Source organism: Chionomys nivalis, chromosome 6 (assembly GCF_950005125.1).
Source record: "Chionomys nivalis chromosome 6, mChiNiv1.1, whole genome shotgun sequence".
NCBI lineage: Eukaryota > Metazoa > Chordata > Mammalia > Rodentia > Cricetidae > Chionomys > Chionomys nivalis.
Genome location: NC_080091.1, coordinates 39,603,448 through 39,620,197, shown reverse-complemented (window position 1 = coordinate 39,620,197; position 16,750 = coordinate 39,603,448).

Below are 16,750 nucleotides of genomic sequence, written 5' to 3'. Positions count from 1 at the left end.
TAAACTTAGCATCTAAAATGGGTTCAAAAAAGCTCGGAAGATGTTTCATAAATAAAGTGCTTGCCATGTGAACCTAAGAACCAGGTTTGATGTCTACCTTCTTATAACATCCTGGGTGGAGCAGTGTGTGCCTGCCATCCCAGGACTGGCATATGAACACAGGACTTGGGGCACACTGACTAGCATAGCCCAACTTAATAAAGGAGCTCCAAGGTGAAGCAGTTTGCTACCCCGTACCCCTCCAAATAGAATGCATAAGTAATAAAGACGGCCGAGAGTCATTCTCAGACCAGCACAGCTGCCTGGGGTCTGGTCCAAAGGGAGCTCCAGTTCTCCAAATAGCAGAAAACAGTTTATATATCTAGAAATGAGCTCAAGCCGAACTATAGAACTTCTGGGGTTAGATAAGGCAACAGTCCTTAGGAACTTGTAAAAACAGTCCCCACCTGCCAAAAGGAGTTATTTCCCACACCCTGGGCAGAAGGAACCAATGGCTGCCTGCGTTTGCACATCAAAGCACATGCTGGTCTCCAGGCTCCCTCAGCATCACAAGTAACTAGTATACATTTCAAAGTGCAAGACAGCATCCCCTTCTCACCTCCCAAGGATTCCCTCCTCCCAGACACCTGTTTGTTCTCTTTCTGATGGCAGGGGTTTCCCACAGACACACTATTCTCTCTCTCTCTCTCTCTCTCTCTCTCTCTCTCTCTCTCTCTCTCTCTCTCTCTCGTTGATTTTCTTTTACTCTAACTCCACATTGGATGCCAAAATGTAGCTATTATTTTACTCTTTTGGCTTTTTTGTGGGGGAACACCCCCAAATTCGCCACACATGGAATCCTATTCTTTCTCATAAATGCCCAGTCTTAGCTTGGTTTGTTTCTAGCCAACTTTTCCTGTCTTAAATTATCCCATCTATCTTTTGCCTCTGGGCTTTTATCTTTCTCTATTTCTGTATACCTTTCTTTACTTCTTTCTCCATGGCTGGCTGTGTAGCTGGGTGGCTGGCCCCTGATATCCTCCTCTCCCTGTTCTATCTTGCTCCTCTCTTCCACACTTCTCCATCTTTTTATACTCTCTTCCTCCCAGCCCCGCCTATTCTTTCTTCTGCCTCACTATTGGCTGTTCAGCTCTTTATTAGACCATCAGGTGTTTCAGACAGGCAAAGAATCACAGCTTCACAGTTAAAAAATATATAACATAAAAGAATGCAACACAGCCGGGCAGTGGTGGTGGCGCACACCTTTAATCCCAGCACTTGGGAGGCAGAGGCAGGCGGATCTCTGTGAGTTTGAGGCCAGCCTGGTCTACAAGAGCTAGTTCCAGGACAGGCTCCAAAGCTACAGAGAAACCCTGTCTTGAAAAACAGCAACAACAACAACAAAAAAGAATGCAACACATCTTTGCATCATTTAAACAAATGTTCCACAGCATAAACAAATGTAACACATCATAAAATAATATTCTACAACACTGTCCCTCTTTTACTCCCTATTCTATCTCTTGCTGTCCCACTGTCTCCACTACTCTCTCCCATTCCCCACTTCCTCTTCCTGACCAGGTCCAGTCTGCTGGCCCTGCTCAATCTACTTCTTTCTCCCTCTGCTCTGGACTCTTCCAGATGCCTCTGGTTGTTCTCTTCCTCATATCTACAATAAAAACCCGGAACCATATCATGGAGTGATTGTCAGCAAATTTTTTAACGCACCCCCTCACATACATTTGGTGCTGAGTACCAGGAAAGGGCGCAATAGACCCCTTTCCAAACAAACCCAGCTGTTACAGGGAGCCCACCAAAGGTGACCACTCAGACACAGTTTATAGGCAAGTGAACATCTTTATTGCATGTGTTACAGTTCAGATGGAAAGGTCTCCTGGCAGTCAGGAGCCAAGGAACACCACGAAGTCACACTGCACAACAAACCTTACGTAAGAGATTTATTGGGAGGGAGAAAACCAGGAGGGTGGCTGCCTCTGCTTGGGTGAGACACTGAACAGAAGGCAGGGCTTATATAGGGTTTCTCATGGGGGAAGTGGAACTCTTCATGGTGAAGCTTTCCAGGGTGGCAATTGATAAGATTTCAAGTCCAGGGCTTGGGTTATTTACTCTGTAGGATGGGGGCAGGGTCCAGCTGTTAGGACAGTGAGTGTTCTGTGGATGAAACCTGGCAGTTGGAGGTCCTGGGGGGCCTTCTACTTGTGTGCCTAGAGGAGCTAACATTTATTCTAGCAAGCTGGGACTATACCCAAGTATTTGGGGACCACATACCCAGAGGTCAGGGATTTTGAAGGAATCCATATCCTGGCATCTCAGCTGCTATAGGTGGATGCTTCAGGCAGAAACCATGCTGGGAATGGTGCATAAATGTTTTGCAAATGGAGATTTTTAGACAGCAAGGCACTCTGGAGAAACCCACCCGTTTGGCAAGGACCTATGGAAACAGTACTGCAAACCCTGGCACTAATCCCAGGGAACTCACGGACTTCAGGCCTTTGTACTTTCCCATGCTTATTCTTTTTTTTTTTTTTTTTTTTTTTTGAGACAGGGTTTCTGTGTGGTTTTGGAGCCTGTCCTGGAACTAGCTCTTGTAGACCAGACTGGTCTCGAACTCACAGAGATCCGCCTGCCTCTGCCTCCCGAGTGCTGGGATTAAAGGCGTGCGCCACCCCCGCCCGGCATCCATGCTTATTCTTATGGTAACTCTTAGTTTTGCTTTATTGGTCGTGATTGTGCCTGTGTTTACTGGGAACAAAATTCCCTACAGAAAAATTAAATTTCTCTGGACTGTTACAGAAACCAGTTTCTCAGGTCACCCCTGGCTTCCTTTGCAGCCATCCTGAGTAAGCAGGAGGAACTTGGTAAGGTTAATGATTATTGCTTATTAAATTCCAAAAGGAGATAATATACCACAAAGAACTTAAGAACTTGGAAAATGGCTTCTTAAAAGATGACATTAAAAACTTATAGGCACACGCAAGGAAAAGATATAGGACATGAAAGGTCAGACATTTCCCTGGCGCCAGGACATGCGCACTCGGATATTTTTCTAATATATCAATAAAGGCATCTAAAAATCCCAGTTCTCTTAAAAGAAAAGTACACACAGAAGCTGCCAGGAAGAACAAAGGAATTTAGTCCCAACTGTTGATTCTATGGCCACGAGAGGTTAACCCACGTAGGAGTTTACTAGGGAGGGCAGGGATAAGGGAAGGAAATGTGAGGCAGCCCTCCTCGGTGCGCGCAGATCCGGGGTGGCGACAGTTCACCGCAGCTCCGGGGACTGTGCGCAGAGTCTGGAGTGGGCGGCTGCCAGTGTGTGTCCCGCTACTGTGCCACTGGTGGCCGTCAGCAGCCAGCGCCCGTTGAAAAATGCCAGAGACGGAATCATAACACCAGCAACTAAAGAGTTAGGTGTTAATCGTTGCTATTTTGAGAACTTATAAAGAAGAGGGTTACAACTGTAGCCCATATGACAAAGAGGCCATGCAGATCTCTTAGAAACTGGTATACAACCGAGAAGGATATCCAAGACACCATGACAATACTCTCATTTGGTTTTATATTGTTAAGAACTAATCACAGGGTTTAAATCTCTTACTTTGTAACCGCATGTTTGCACCAGCTAGGGCACAGTATACATAAGATGCACCTAGCTAGATATAAACATTTGGCTTGCATTATAATGATAGGGGGTAAAGGTCCATGACGTCAAGGGTGTGAAAGAAAAAGGAAAACTAAAATGTAAATGATTTTTGGAAATGATTAAAGAGAAATGATTTGAGCTAGGCGGTGATGGTGCACGCCTTTAATCCCAGCACTCGGGAGGCAGAGGCAGGCGGATCTCTGTGAGTTCAAGGCCAGCCTGGTCTACAAGAGCTAGTTCCAGGACAGGTTCCAAAGCAACAGAGAAACCCTGTCTCGGAAAAAAAAAAAAAAAAAAAAAAAAAGATTTGAAAGACAACTGAGGTCGGACTCTTCATTCTTCACCGACTTTACACAACCGTCCTGGCACAAGAACAGCGCTGCAGCTGGACTCCAGCAGATTTCTTTCCCACCTGCCAATTCCCAAATAACCAACATGGAAACTTAATATAAATTATAAATGCTCAGCCGATAGCGCAGGCTTGTTACTAGTTAACTCTTGCATTTAAATTAACCCATATTTCTTGTCTATGCTTTGCCATGTGACTCATGCTTGTTACCTCATTTGCTACACGCTCTGCTTCCTTGGTGGCTGGCTGGCATCACCCCCTGACTTCTCCCTTCTTCCTCCTAGCATTCTCCTTGTTTGGTTGTCTCACCTATAACTCCTGCTTGGCTACTGGCCAATCAACTTTTTATTAAACTAATTTGAGTAACAGATCTTCACACAGTCTTATTTCCATAGCAAGCTGCTGCAGAAGCAAGCAGTTTAACAGACGCTAAGACAAGCAGGTCACCTGGAGGAGGTTCCCCAAAACAGGCAGTTAAACAGAAGCTAGAATAAGTTAGCTAGGCCATCCTGACCTCGGGTTCCTAGGATCGAGTGGGGTAATTTTCCATGGGAGTCTCTGTCAAGAAGATCAAATTCTAGTTAAACTTGAAATGGCCTCAGCAAGAATACAAGGTGGATAGATGAACCTTTGAACTGTCTTAGCCAGTCACACATCCTCTCCTAACTGAACAAGGCTGCTAATCTGACCCTCCTGAGGCACAGATCCTTTGTTTCTGCTGGCTTCTGCCACCTACCATATCCAGCTCCAAACGAGCGTCCACCTCCTCAGCCGCTTCTTCCTTCCACCTCCCTGGTCTCTTCAGGTGACACCTCGGCATGGCTGGCTCTGTCTCCTTGAGTTCCTGAAGCCTACGACTGCTACAAAAGCCATGCGGGCGAGTCAAGCACCTTCTCACCTTACTGGATACCCACCTCATGGGAGGGGAGCCTCTTCTTTGTGATGTGGGACATTTTACTCTGACAAGTCTCCTGATCCACTTGTTTGGGGGACACCCAGAATTGAAATTCTTGACACCGGACACTTGCTCTTTTCTCTCCCTCCCCACTTTCCTGAAGTCTGTCCCACCTTCGTGCTTTGCCCTGGCTCCCTCCCCACAGATCTCTCAGCTCTCTCCTGGAGCTTGCCCTGTCCCTCCTGCTTGCCTGCAGGAACTGAGCTCCATAGGCTCTTAATCTCCTTCCCGCCTTGGACTGAGATTTCTTGAAAGCTTGACTGTCTTACTGCAAACGGCTTGGCCTCAGTAACAGGTTTTCTGAATCCTATGACACGGTTCTCCACCGGCGCAGTCAGACCAAGCTGAATTGGAAAAATATAACAACAGATTTACTTTAGCAAAGCAACTCCCAGGAGGTCTCTTCAGTCCCAGAAATCAAGGCTGGAGAAGGCACATGCCCGAACTAAAGCAGAGGGATTATATAGCTTGTGGGTGGGGATTTGGGCTGCTGGCTTCAGGGGAGAAGCTGTGGAACTGGGTGTTTTTGGCGCCTTCCCTTTGTTCAGAGATTCTCCAAGTGGGCAGGGTTTGGAGAGACAGGAATGGGGCTTCCCAGGCTGTGCAGGAGCTGCAGGAACAAGTCAGAAGTTCCAACAAAACACTCAGTACAGCTCAGTGGTCAAAGATGGCACACTGACTTCCAGACTTGCAGATTATAACAACTTCTGTGGTTGTACAAGCAAATAATCCCAACACAACACTTCTTAGCTCAAAACTTTCTGTGCTCTCCACTCTCAAAATTTTCTTTCTTCCTTCTTTCCTTCCTTCCTTTCCTTTTTTTTTCTTTCTTTGAGTCAGGCTCTCCCTACATAGTTCAGACTGTCCTAAAGCTCACTATGTTAGATCAAGCTGGCCTCCAACTCACAGAGATCCATCTCCCCCTGTCACCCAGAGTGATGGCATTAAAGGTGTGTGCTACCATGCCTAGCCAGAAAAATGTCTTATCTTAAGCCTTCTTTGCTCCCTTTCAGTACCAGGCTTTTTTTTTTTTTTTAAGACAGGGTTTCTCTGTGGTTTTTTCAAATTTTTTTTATTTATTTATTATGTATACAATATTCTGTCTGTGTGTATGCCTGAAGGCCAGAAGAGGGCGCCAGACCTCTTTAAGATGGTTGTGAGCCACCATGTGGTTGCTGGGAATTGAACTCAGGACCTTTGGAAGAGCAGGCAATGCTCTTAACCACTGAGCCATCTCTCCAGCCCCTTCTCTGTGGTTTTGAAGCCTGTCCTGGAACTAGCTTTTCTAGACCAGGCTGGCCTCGAACTCCCAGAGATCCGCCTGCCTCTGCCTCCCGAGTGCTGGGATTAAAGGCGTGCGCCACCACCGCCCGGCGAGTACCAGGCATTTTCAAGGGAGCATCATAAAGAAACTGACAACATTGTGGGTGGTGGTGGCACATGCCTTTAATCCCAGCACTTGTGAAAGGTATTTCCAGGGCCAGCCTAGTCTACAAAATGAGTTCCAGGACAGCAAGGGCTTCACAGAGAAACCTGGTCTCCAAAAACAAATAAATAAACAAAAAGGAAATTGATGACATGACCTCTTCATGATATGGGTAAGGATTTTTACTGTAGATATGAGAGAGAGAACAGTCAGGGGCATCTGGAAGAGTCCAGAGCAGAAGGAGAAAGTAGACTGACTGAACATGGCCAGAAGGCTGGACGTGGTCAGGACTAGGGAAGTGGGGGGATGGGAGGAAATAGTGGAGATAGTGGGACAGCATGAGCTAGAGAATAGAGCAAAGTGTACGAAAGAGAGTGTGTGTAAGCGGGAGGAATAGCTAGAGAGAGATAGCGAGTACAGTGGGGAGGACCCTGCCATCAGAAAGAGAACAAACAGGTGCCTGGGAGGAGGGAATCCTGGGGAGGTGAGAAGGGCTAGGATACTGTCTTACACTTTGAAATGTATACTAGGTACTTGTGACGCTGAGGGAGCCTGGAGACCAGCATGTGCTTTGATGTGCAAACGCAGGCAGCCATTGGTTCCTTCTGCCCAGGGTGTGGGAAATAACCCCTTTTGGCAGGTGGGGACTGACTTCACAAATTTCTGAGGAATGTCGTCTTATATAACTCCAGAAATCCTATAATCCAGCTTGAGCTCATTTCTAGGTAAATGAGATGGCCGTGAGACCTAAAAACTAGTAGATGCAGCCACCAGTAGAACTGCCTAAGGAAACAAAGAGCAGCTGAGCTACCCGGAAGGACACCCTCCAACCTGTTCAGACGCCTGTCTGTCGTGCTATGTGTAAGTGTTGCAGCTTGGATGGAAAGGGATCCTGGCCAACAGGAGCCAGGGAATGCCACAAAGTCACTGCAAGCATAGCAATTTACAGCCCTGCTCCAGGGAATTTCCCCATGTAAGTGTAACAGCAACGCTCAGGCAGGGGAGTTCTCCCAGGAAAGTTACAGCTCTGCTCAGGTCCCCTGGAGTGTAACAGGGCTGCTCTGCTAGGGGAAAGTCTCCCAAGTGAAAGTGTTAACAGTTCAGCTCCGCCCTGCTCCAGATCTGCCAAAGTTGCTCCGCTCGGGATATCACTCCACACAACAAGCCTCACTGAAGAGATTTATTGGGAAGGAAGAATGCAGGAGGGTGGCTGCCTCTGGGATGAGAAGCAGCCCCAACCTGAACATACATACATACATACATACATACATACATACATACATGCATGCATGCATATATACAGAAACATACATACATATATGCATATATACAGAGCTTATATAGCGTTTCTTGGGGGAGGGGTAAAGCTTTCCAGGGTGACTTGGAATTGGTGGGGTTTTGTGGCCTGATTCTGGGACAAACCCAGGAATTGATGGGATTTCTTGGTCAGGAACCTCAGGGATTGTTGGGACTCTGCAGTCTGACTCTGGACAATCTCAGAGATAGGTGGGATTTCAAGCCCTGGTCCTGGGGTCTAGGGGTGGGGTGCTTTTTCCTTGGCACTTTTTACCCTACACAGTGTGCTCCAGAGTTCTAACTTTTGTAAGCTGTAACCCATGCTGGAGTGTGCTTTGGTGATGCGGTCATCTTTAAATCATTTTGTAACCCCTCCCCCATGTTCCTCTAATTGATCCCAATAAAACTCTTTGGTTCACCAAATTGGACCTTGGTGGTACTCATACGTTGGTATGTCATTGGTTCCTTATATCTGGGGTGAATAGATTTATTCTGTAATTTGTTTGGGTTTCCCTGGGAAGAGTGTCGCCCAACACACCTGATTTTGAACTCAGGCCTTCACATTGACACACTCATACCCCCACACAAATAAGACAAAAGGGATCGACATAGAATAAGCTGCCCATATTAACTGCCCCTCAACCTCACCCTGGAACCCCCTCCAGGCCTCAAGTGTAGGTTAGTATCCCTTCTAGCATTGTAGAGTCTTACCATGCTGGGTTGTTTTTTCTTATCCTGTGAATTGGTATAAGAACCTTCATTTCTTTTCTACTAGGGCAAAGTGTTAGATATGCTGTGGTGGTTCAGTTAAGAATGGTCTCCATAGGCTCATATATTTCAATGCTTGGTCATTAGGGAGTGGTGCTACTTTATAGGGACTAGGAGGTGTGGCCTTGTTAGAGCAGGTGTGGCTTTGTTGGAGGCAGTGTGTCACTGGGGGCGGGGTTTGGGGCTTCAAATGCTCAAGCCAGGCCCAGTCTCTCTTTTCTTGCTGCCTATGGATCTGGATGTAGAACTCTCAACATCCGTGTCTGCCTGCATGCCACCATGCTCTCCTTCATGAGGAAAATGAACTAAGCCTCTGAAACTGTAAGCAAGCTCCAATCAAATGCTTTCCTTTATTAAGAGTTGCCAAGGTCACGATATCTCTTCATAGCAATAGAACACTGACTAAGATATGTGGGATCTAAAGATCCAAAATCCTTCAGCAAAATGTTTTACAACAGTGCATAGCCTAGGTCTGGAGGCATGGCTCAGTGGTTAAGAGTGCAGATTGCTCTTCCAGAGGACCCAGGTTCAATTCCCAGCACCCACATGACAGCTAACAGCAGTGCATAGCCACGCTTAACTAAGCAAGTAAGCAAGCTTGCATTTTTTACCCCTAATGCAAAGGTGTACTGCTCCCCACTCTGAGTGGCCACAGTACAGCTTCATATTTTTTGTTGTTGTTGTTTAAGTAAGGACATTGCTAAAAAAATTTTTTTTTTTTTTGATTTTCGAGACAGGGTTTCTCTGTAGCTTTTGGTTCCTGTCCTGGAATTAGCTCTTGTAGACCAGGCTGGCCTCGAACTCACAGAGATCCGCCTGCCTCTCTGCCTCCCGAGTGCTGGGATTAAAGGCATGCACCACCACCGCCTGGCCTGCTAAACATTTTTTAACTTTTATTTTATGTATATGTGTGTTTTTCCTGATTCTATGTCTGTGCACCACATCAGTGCCTGGTGAAGGGACTCAGCCAGCTCAAACATATGGCTCTGGCAGGCCTCGTCCTTCTGCCTTGCTAAAAAACCATTAGATTACATCCCTAAAGCAAGCCACCTAGGTCTATTCCCTGATTTGGCCACTTCCTCCTCCTGAGACTGACTGCCAAAGTCCAGCAGTCAAAGCATTGAAATCCAGCAATCAAAAGCCCTCTTTGGCTAGCCTAATTAACATGCCCAATTAAAATTAAACACCTCATCCTAACACCTTTGTAAACCGTTTGCCCATGTGCCACATCTGTCTCCTCTCTATCCAGAGGCGGTGCTTCCCAGGACAAACACCCCTCCCTTCTCCCTTTCTGTTGCCCTTCCCCTTCTCCCTCCTGCCCTACCTCCTTTAGCATCTCATCCCATTCTCACACAGACCTCCCGTTTCCTCCTCTTAAACATTACTCCCGCAAGGTGGAGCAGGCCCACTGTCCTGAGTACTGCCCCTGGTAAAGGGGACGCTGGCTCCCCTTGTCAGCTGCAGGCCATGAGGGAAGGGGGGAAGGGGGACATTTCTCCCCTGCCCACGCTGTGAATGACAGTAAAGGACACAGCTCTCCCACACGTACAGTTTTGGGGCTGGCTCTACTGTGCTGACCAGGCAAGGCATAGGGCCTACTCTCCTGAGTGCTGCAGCTGGGGATTAACAGGGATGGGCAGGGCAGATCGCTCATGTATGGCATATGAGGGGTGGGGTCAGATGGCTCATGCATGGCATATGAGGGGTGGGGCCAGATCGCTCATGCTTACATTCTCGGGTTTCCAACACCTTAAGGATTGCTACCACCCATGAGTGGCACAGTGTATATATTATATTTTTAATTAAAAATTCTACTCATGTGTGTGTGTGTCGAGGGAGCATGCACATGGTGCTGCCTGCAGCGTGGCAGAGATCAACCGAAGAAGCCGGTTCTTCCCTTCTCTGTTACATAGGTTCTGGAACTGAGCTCGGGTTGTCAGGCCTGCAGCAAGTTCCTTTGCCTTTCGCTGGCCCCAAATAATCTAAATAAACTTTCGTTTTGTTTTAACACAGGGTTTTTTTCTTTTTCTTTTTTTTTCTTTCTTTCTTTCTTTTTTGTTGTTGTTGTTGTTGTTTTGTTTGTTTGTTTTTGTTTTTCGAGAAAGGGTTTCTCTGTAGCTTTGGTGCCTGTCCTGGAACTAGCTCTTGTAGACCAGACTGGCCTCGAACTCACAGAGATCTACCTGCCTCTGCCTCCTGAGTACTGGAATTAAAGGCGTGCGCCACCACCTGGCTGAGACAGGGTTTTTCTGTATAACAGACCTGGCTGTTCTGCAACTCACTTTGTATTGTAGACCATACTGACCTCGAACTCACAGAGATCTGGCCTGCTTTTGCTGGAATTAAAGGCATATACCACCGTGCCCAGTTTTAAATAAACTTTTAACACACTAAACCTAGCACTGTGTAAAAGAGAAAGGCAAGAAGGAAGGAAGGAAGGAAGGAAGGAAGGAAGGAAGGAAGGAAGGAAGGAAGGAAGGCAGGCAGGCAGGGAGGGAGGGAGGGAGGGAGGAAGGAAGGAAGGAAGGAAGGAAGGAAGGAAGGCAGGGAGGGAGGGAGGGAGGAAGGAAGGAAGGAAGGAAGGAAGGCAGGCAGGAAGGAAGGAAGGAAGGAAGGAAGGAAGGAAGGAAGGAAGGAAGGCAGGAAGGAAGGAAGGAAGGAAGGAAGGAAGGAAGGAAGGAAGGAAGGAAGGCAGGGAGGGAGGGAGGGAGGAAGGAAGGAAGGAAGGCAGGCAGGAAGGCAGGCAGGAAGGATGGATTGTGGAGTAATCCTTTTGTCACTTGAAATAGTTTAATTAAAAGCTGATTGGCCAATAGCCAGGCAAGAAGAATAGGCAGGGCCACCAAACTAAAGATGAAGAAGGGCAAAGTCAGGAGAGATTGTGAGTAGTTGCAGGGAGAAACAAGATGAATGTGTCTTACTGAGAAAAGGTACCAAACTATGTGGCAAAACATAGACAAGAAATATGGGTTAATTTAAATGTAAGAGTTACTTAGTAGCAAGCTTGGGCTATTGGCTAAGCATTTATAAATAATATTAAGTCTCTGTATTGGTTATTTGGGAGCAGGAAATCAGGAAGGAATACTCTGCTTACAAAGAAAGAAAGAAAAACAGTTCAAGTTGAACTTATTACAGGAATATAAGCTTTCTTTAATTGTAAAAGCCGGGCAGTGGTGGCACATGTCTTCAGTGGGGAGGCAAAGGCAGGTGGATCTCTATGAATTTAAGACCAACCTAGTCTACAGAGTTAGTTCCAGGACAGTCCAGCTACATAGTGAGACCCTGTCTCAAAAAACAAAAACAAACAAACAAATAACAACAATCTTACCCAAGTCTAGATGCTGGTATCTGGGTTACTTAAAGAAGCATGACACCGGGCGGTGGTGGCGCACGCCTTTAATCCCAGCACTTGGGAGGCAGAGGCAGGTGGATCTCTGTGAGTTTGAGACCGGCCTGGTCTACAAGAGCTAGTGCCAGGACAGGCTCCAAAGCTACAGAGAAACCCTGTCTTGAAAAACTAAAAAAAAAAAAAAAAAAAAAAAAAAAAAAACTCTGGCTGTCCTGGAATCCACTATGTAGGCTAGGCTCGCTGCCAGCTCACAGAGATCCACATGATTAAAGTCCTGTCCCACTACACTTGGCAAGTATGAACAATTTGAAGCACTAGGAAAGTCCACTCCATGACAGGTATCAGCTAGCAAAGGTGACATCCCTGAGATTCACAACTACCTGGATAGGCAACAAGCAAAACAGTCTCTTCCCTGCCAGTAACTATGTATATGACATTAGATGATCTCGGGAAGTGGCCTGGTTGGTCTTATACCTTTTGGAGCTTCCTCAGCCTTATACACAGTAAGTCTTTTAAGAACAAGTTCTCCTCTCTACACGAGATAATGTTTCAATTAGGAGAAAACAGATGAGCACATCTTTATAGTCTCATCCTGTGCTCCCATTTCACCTTCTCCAATCCCAGCATCACAGACATGGACTACTGTTGTAGAATTTCATTTTAATGATGGAGGTGGGTCTTCTTTCTGTGTGTTGCTTTCATTGGTTAATTAATAAAGAAACTGCTTAGCCTGATAGGTCAGAACATATGTGGGTGAAGTAGGCAGAACAGAATGCTGGGAAGAAGGGAAGTGAGTCTGACGCCAAAGCTCTCCTCTCCGAGATGGACGCAGATTAGAATCTGCAGGAGGTAAGCCACCACCTCGTGGTGCTACACACATTAATAGAAATGGTTTAATCAGCTGGGCGGTGGTGGCGCACGCCTTTAATCCCAACACTTGGGAGGCAGAGGCAGGTGGATCTCTGTGAGTTCGAGGCCAGCCTGGTCTAGAAGAGCTAGTTCCAGGACAGGAACCAAAAGCCATGGAGAAACCCTGTCTCGAAAAAATCAAAAAAAAAAAAAAAAAAAAAGAAAAAGAAAAAGAAAAAGAAAAAAAAGAAAGAAAGGAAAGAAATGGGTTAATCAAGTTGTGAGAGTTGGCGAGTAAGAGGCTAGAGCTAATGGGCCAGGCAGTGTTTAAATGAATACAGTTTCCGTGTAATTATTTCTGTGTAATTAAAGCTAGCTGGGAGCCAGGCCACAGCCTGCCATTCCATTCACTAAATTTTAAGATGTGTTACATTTGTTTATGCTGTGGAACATTTGTTTAAAGATGCAAAGATTACTGGGTGGTATTGGTGCAAGCCTTTAATCCCAGCACTCAGGAGGCAGAGGCAGGTGAATCTCTTTGAGTTCGAGGCCAGCCTGGTCTACAGAGCTAGTTACAGGACAGCCAAGGCTACACAGAGCAACCCTGTCTCAAAAACCAGAATAAATACATAAGTAAAAAATAAAGATGCAAAGATGGGCTGCATTCTTTTACGTTACATTTGTTTAATTCTGTGAAGCTGCCTGATTTGTCCAGGAAAGACCTGAACAGCCAATAGCCAGGAGAAAGGATAGGTGGGGCTGGCAGGCAGAGAGAATAAATAGAAGGAGAACTCTGGGAGGAGGGATTGAGGATTGAGAAAAGGAGGAGAGGAAGATGCCAGGGGCCAGCCGCCCAGCCGCCCAGCCGCCCAGCCACCCAGCCACCCAGCCACCCAGCCACCCAGCCAGCCAGGGAAGAGTGAAAGTAAGATATGCAGAAGTAAGAAAATGAAAAGGGGGGCTGGAGAGATGGCTCAGAGGTTAAGAGCATTGCCTGCTCTTCCAAAGGTCCTGAGTTCAATTCCCAGCAACCACATGGTGGCTCACAACCATCTGTAAAGAGGTCTGGTGCCCTCTTCCGGCCTTCAGGCATACACACAGACAGAATATTGTATACATAATAAATAAATATTTAAAAAAAAAAAGAAAATGAAAAGACCAGAGGCGAAAGGTAGATGGAATAATTTAAGAAAATGTGGCTAGAAAGAAGCCAAGATCAATCCCCCTCCAGACAGGTTTCTCTGTAGCTTTGGTGCCTGTCCTGGAACTAGCTCTTGTAGACCAGGCTGGCCTTGAACTCACAGAGATCTGCCTGCCTCTGCCTCCTGAGTGCTGGGATTAAAGATATGCACCACCACCGCCCAGCTGTAATACCTAGTAATACCACTTTTGGGTATATATCCAAAGGATGCTCAATCGTGCCATAAGGACATGTGCTCAACTATGTTCATAGCAGCTTTGTTTGTCATAGTCAGAATCTGGAAACAACTTAAATGCCCCTCAACTGAAGAATGAATAAGGAAAATGTGGTACATTTACATAATGGAGTACTACACAGCAGAAAAAAATAACAACATCTTGAATTTTGCAGGCAAATGGATGGAGCTAGAAAACATCATTTTGAGTGAGGTAACCCGGACACAGAAAGACAGTTATCACATGTACTCACTCATAGGTGATTTTTAAACATAAAGCAAAGAAAACCAGCCTACAAACCACAATCCCAGAGAACTTAGACAACGAGGACCCTAAGAGAGACATACATAGATCTAATCTACATGGGTTTAAAAAGACAAGATCTCCTGAGTAAATTGGGAGCATGGGGACCTTGGGAGGGGAGGGGAAGGCAGGGACAGGAGCAAAGAAAAATGTAGAACTCAATAAAAATATATTTAAAAAAATGAGTAATTAAAACTAAACAAATCCAGAAAGAAAAAAAAAAAAGAAAGAAAGAAGCCAAGTTAAGGCCAGGCATTTATAAGAGGGTGTTGGAGTGTTGGGTCTGAGGTCACACAATGATGGGGACAGACCATCAACGTCTATAAAATCAGAAGCAAACTTAATTCCAGGAAAAAAAAAATCACCACGGAGCACAAAAAGCTTATCAGCTAGCTGAGACCACAGTCAGAGTTCGGGCTTCTAAAACTGTGGCAATGGGGCACTGACCTCTTTTTTATAGTAATAAGTAAACATTAAACATGGACAAAGGAATTTTTACAATTTCAAGATAAAACTTTAAGATTTACAGTTTTCAATAACAAGGTTTCAGGTAAGATGGTGTCTGCAGAAGCCTGCAGATCTCCTTCCCAGCTGATAGTGTCTGTAAAGAACTTTACAACCTTCCTGGCACAACCGGTTTGCTTACGAAACAATGTAAAGCCAAAGTCACAGAGGAACAACTTCTTAAAAGTTAATCTCGGTCCAGGCAGTTGTCGGTGTAAGGGGCAGAGGGTCATCCCCTGGCTGTTGACAGAGGTAAACTGTAAGGCAAAAGCCATTGTTAAAAGTTAATCCCTTGCTACTGACAGTACTGATGACTGTTAGCTTCCATTTCTTTAAGGCTTACAAATTTATAGTTTTTATTTCTATTCCTGGACCCTTTAGGAGCTGGGATGTGGGGCCCCCAAAAGAAGCAAAGAGTAAAACAACAGACCACCACCCCCAGAATACCTATTTTTTTACAATTTACTTATTATGTATACAGTGTGCTGCCTGCATTTGTCCATGCAGGCCAGAAGAGGGAACCATATTTCATTATGATACACCTCTTATTATGATTATGAGCCACCATGTGGTTGCTGGGAATTGAACTCAGGACCTCTGGAAGAGCAGCCACTGCTCTAGACCTCTGAGTCATCTCTCCAGCACCAATACCTAATTTTTTAAGAGATAGGGTTTCACTACTTTCCCCGGGATGGCTTCTACATCCCGGCCTCAACCTGTTCTCAATCTCATGGGTAGTTGTGAGCAGAGCGATGGTTACTGCCAGTTCCGCTGCACTTCCTTTAAAAAGGAAAGAGAGGAAGAGCAGAAGTGCATAGTGATGCACACTTTTAATCCCAGCATTTGGGAGGCAGAGGCAGGCAGATCTCTGACTTCCAGGACAGCCAGAGCTACAAACATAGTGTGACCTTGTCTTGAAAAATCCACCACCCCTCCCAAAAGCAACAGGCCAGGCTGTGACGTCTGTTGGTAACCTCAGCATCAGGAAGGTGGGGGCTTCCGGCACGCCTACTCCACTGGATGGTCTGGGGTAGAAGCGATGGTCTGCAACTCTCCTGATTAACCACAGGCATCTTGACCTGGGCATCTCTGTCTCACACACAGAACGGTCTTGTACTCGGACCCACATTCCTGGTACCAACCTGTCTTAGGGTTTCTATTGTTGTAATGAAATATCATGACCAAAAACAAGTTGGGGAGGAAAGAGTTTATTTGCTGTTTTATTATTATTATTTATTTTTATTTTTTATTTTTTTTTTTATTTTCGAGACAGAGTTTCTGTGTAGTTTTTTGGTGCCTGCCTTGGAACTAGCTCTTGTAGACCAGGCTGGCCTTGAACTCACAAAGATCCTCCTGCCTCTGCCTCCCGAGTGCTAGGATTAAAGGCGTGCGCCACCACTGCCCGGCATTTGCTGTTTATTATTGAAGGAAGTCAGGACAGGAACTCAAACAAGGCAGGATCCTGCAGGCAGGAGCTGATGCAGAGGCTATGGCGGTGTGCTGCTTACTGGCTTGCTCACCCAGCTTTCCTATAGAACCCAGGGATTGCCCCATCCACAAGGGGCTGGGTCCTCCCCCATTTATCATTAATTGAGAAAATGCCTTACAAAGCTGAATCTCAAGGAGACATTTCCTCAACGGAGGCTCCTTCTTCTGGTATGTCTAGTTTATGTCAAGTGGACACACAACACCAGCAGTCCCCGACCCCTTGTCAATTCACAAACACATCACTCCTAAGCCACAGCCCTTCCTTTCTCATTCATCCCCAAGATCCAATTTTATATAAAAATATAAATAACTTTAAAGGTCCCATCACAGCACTGCCTGCAGGATGGGCAAGGGGAAGAGGCTGCGAAGCGAGGCTGTGAGAAACGAGGCCAGCAGCCTTTGCA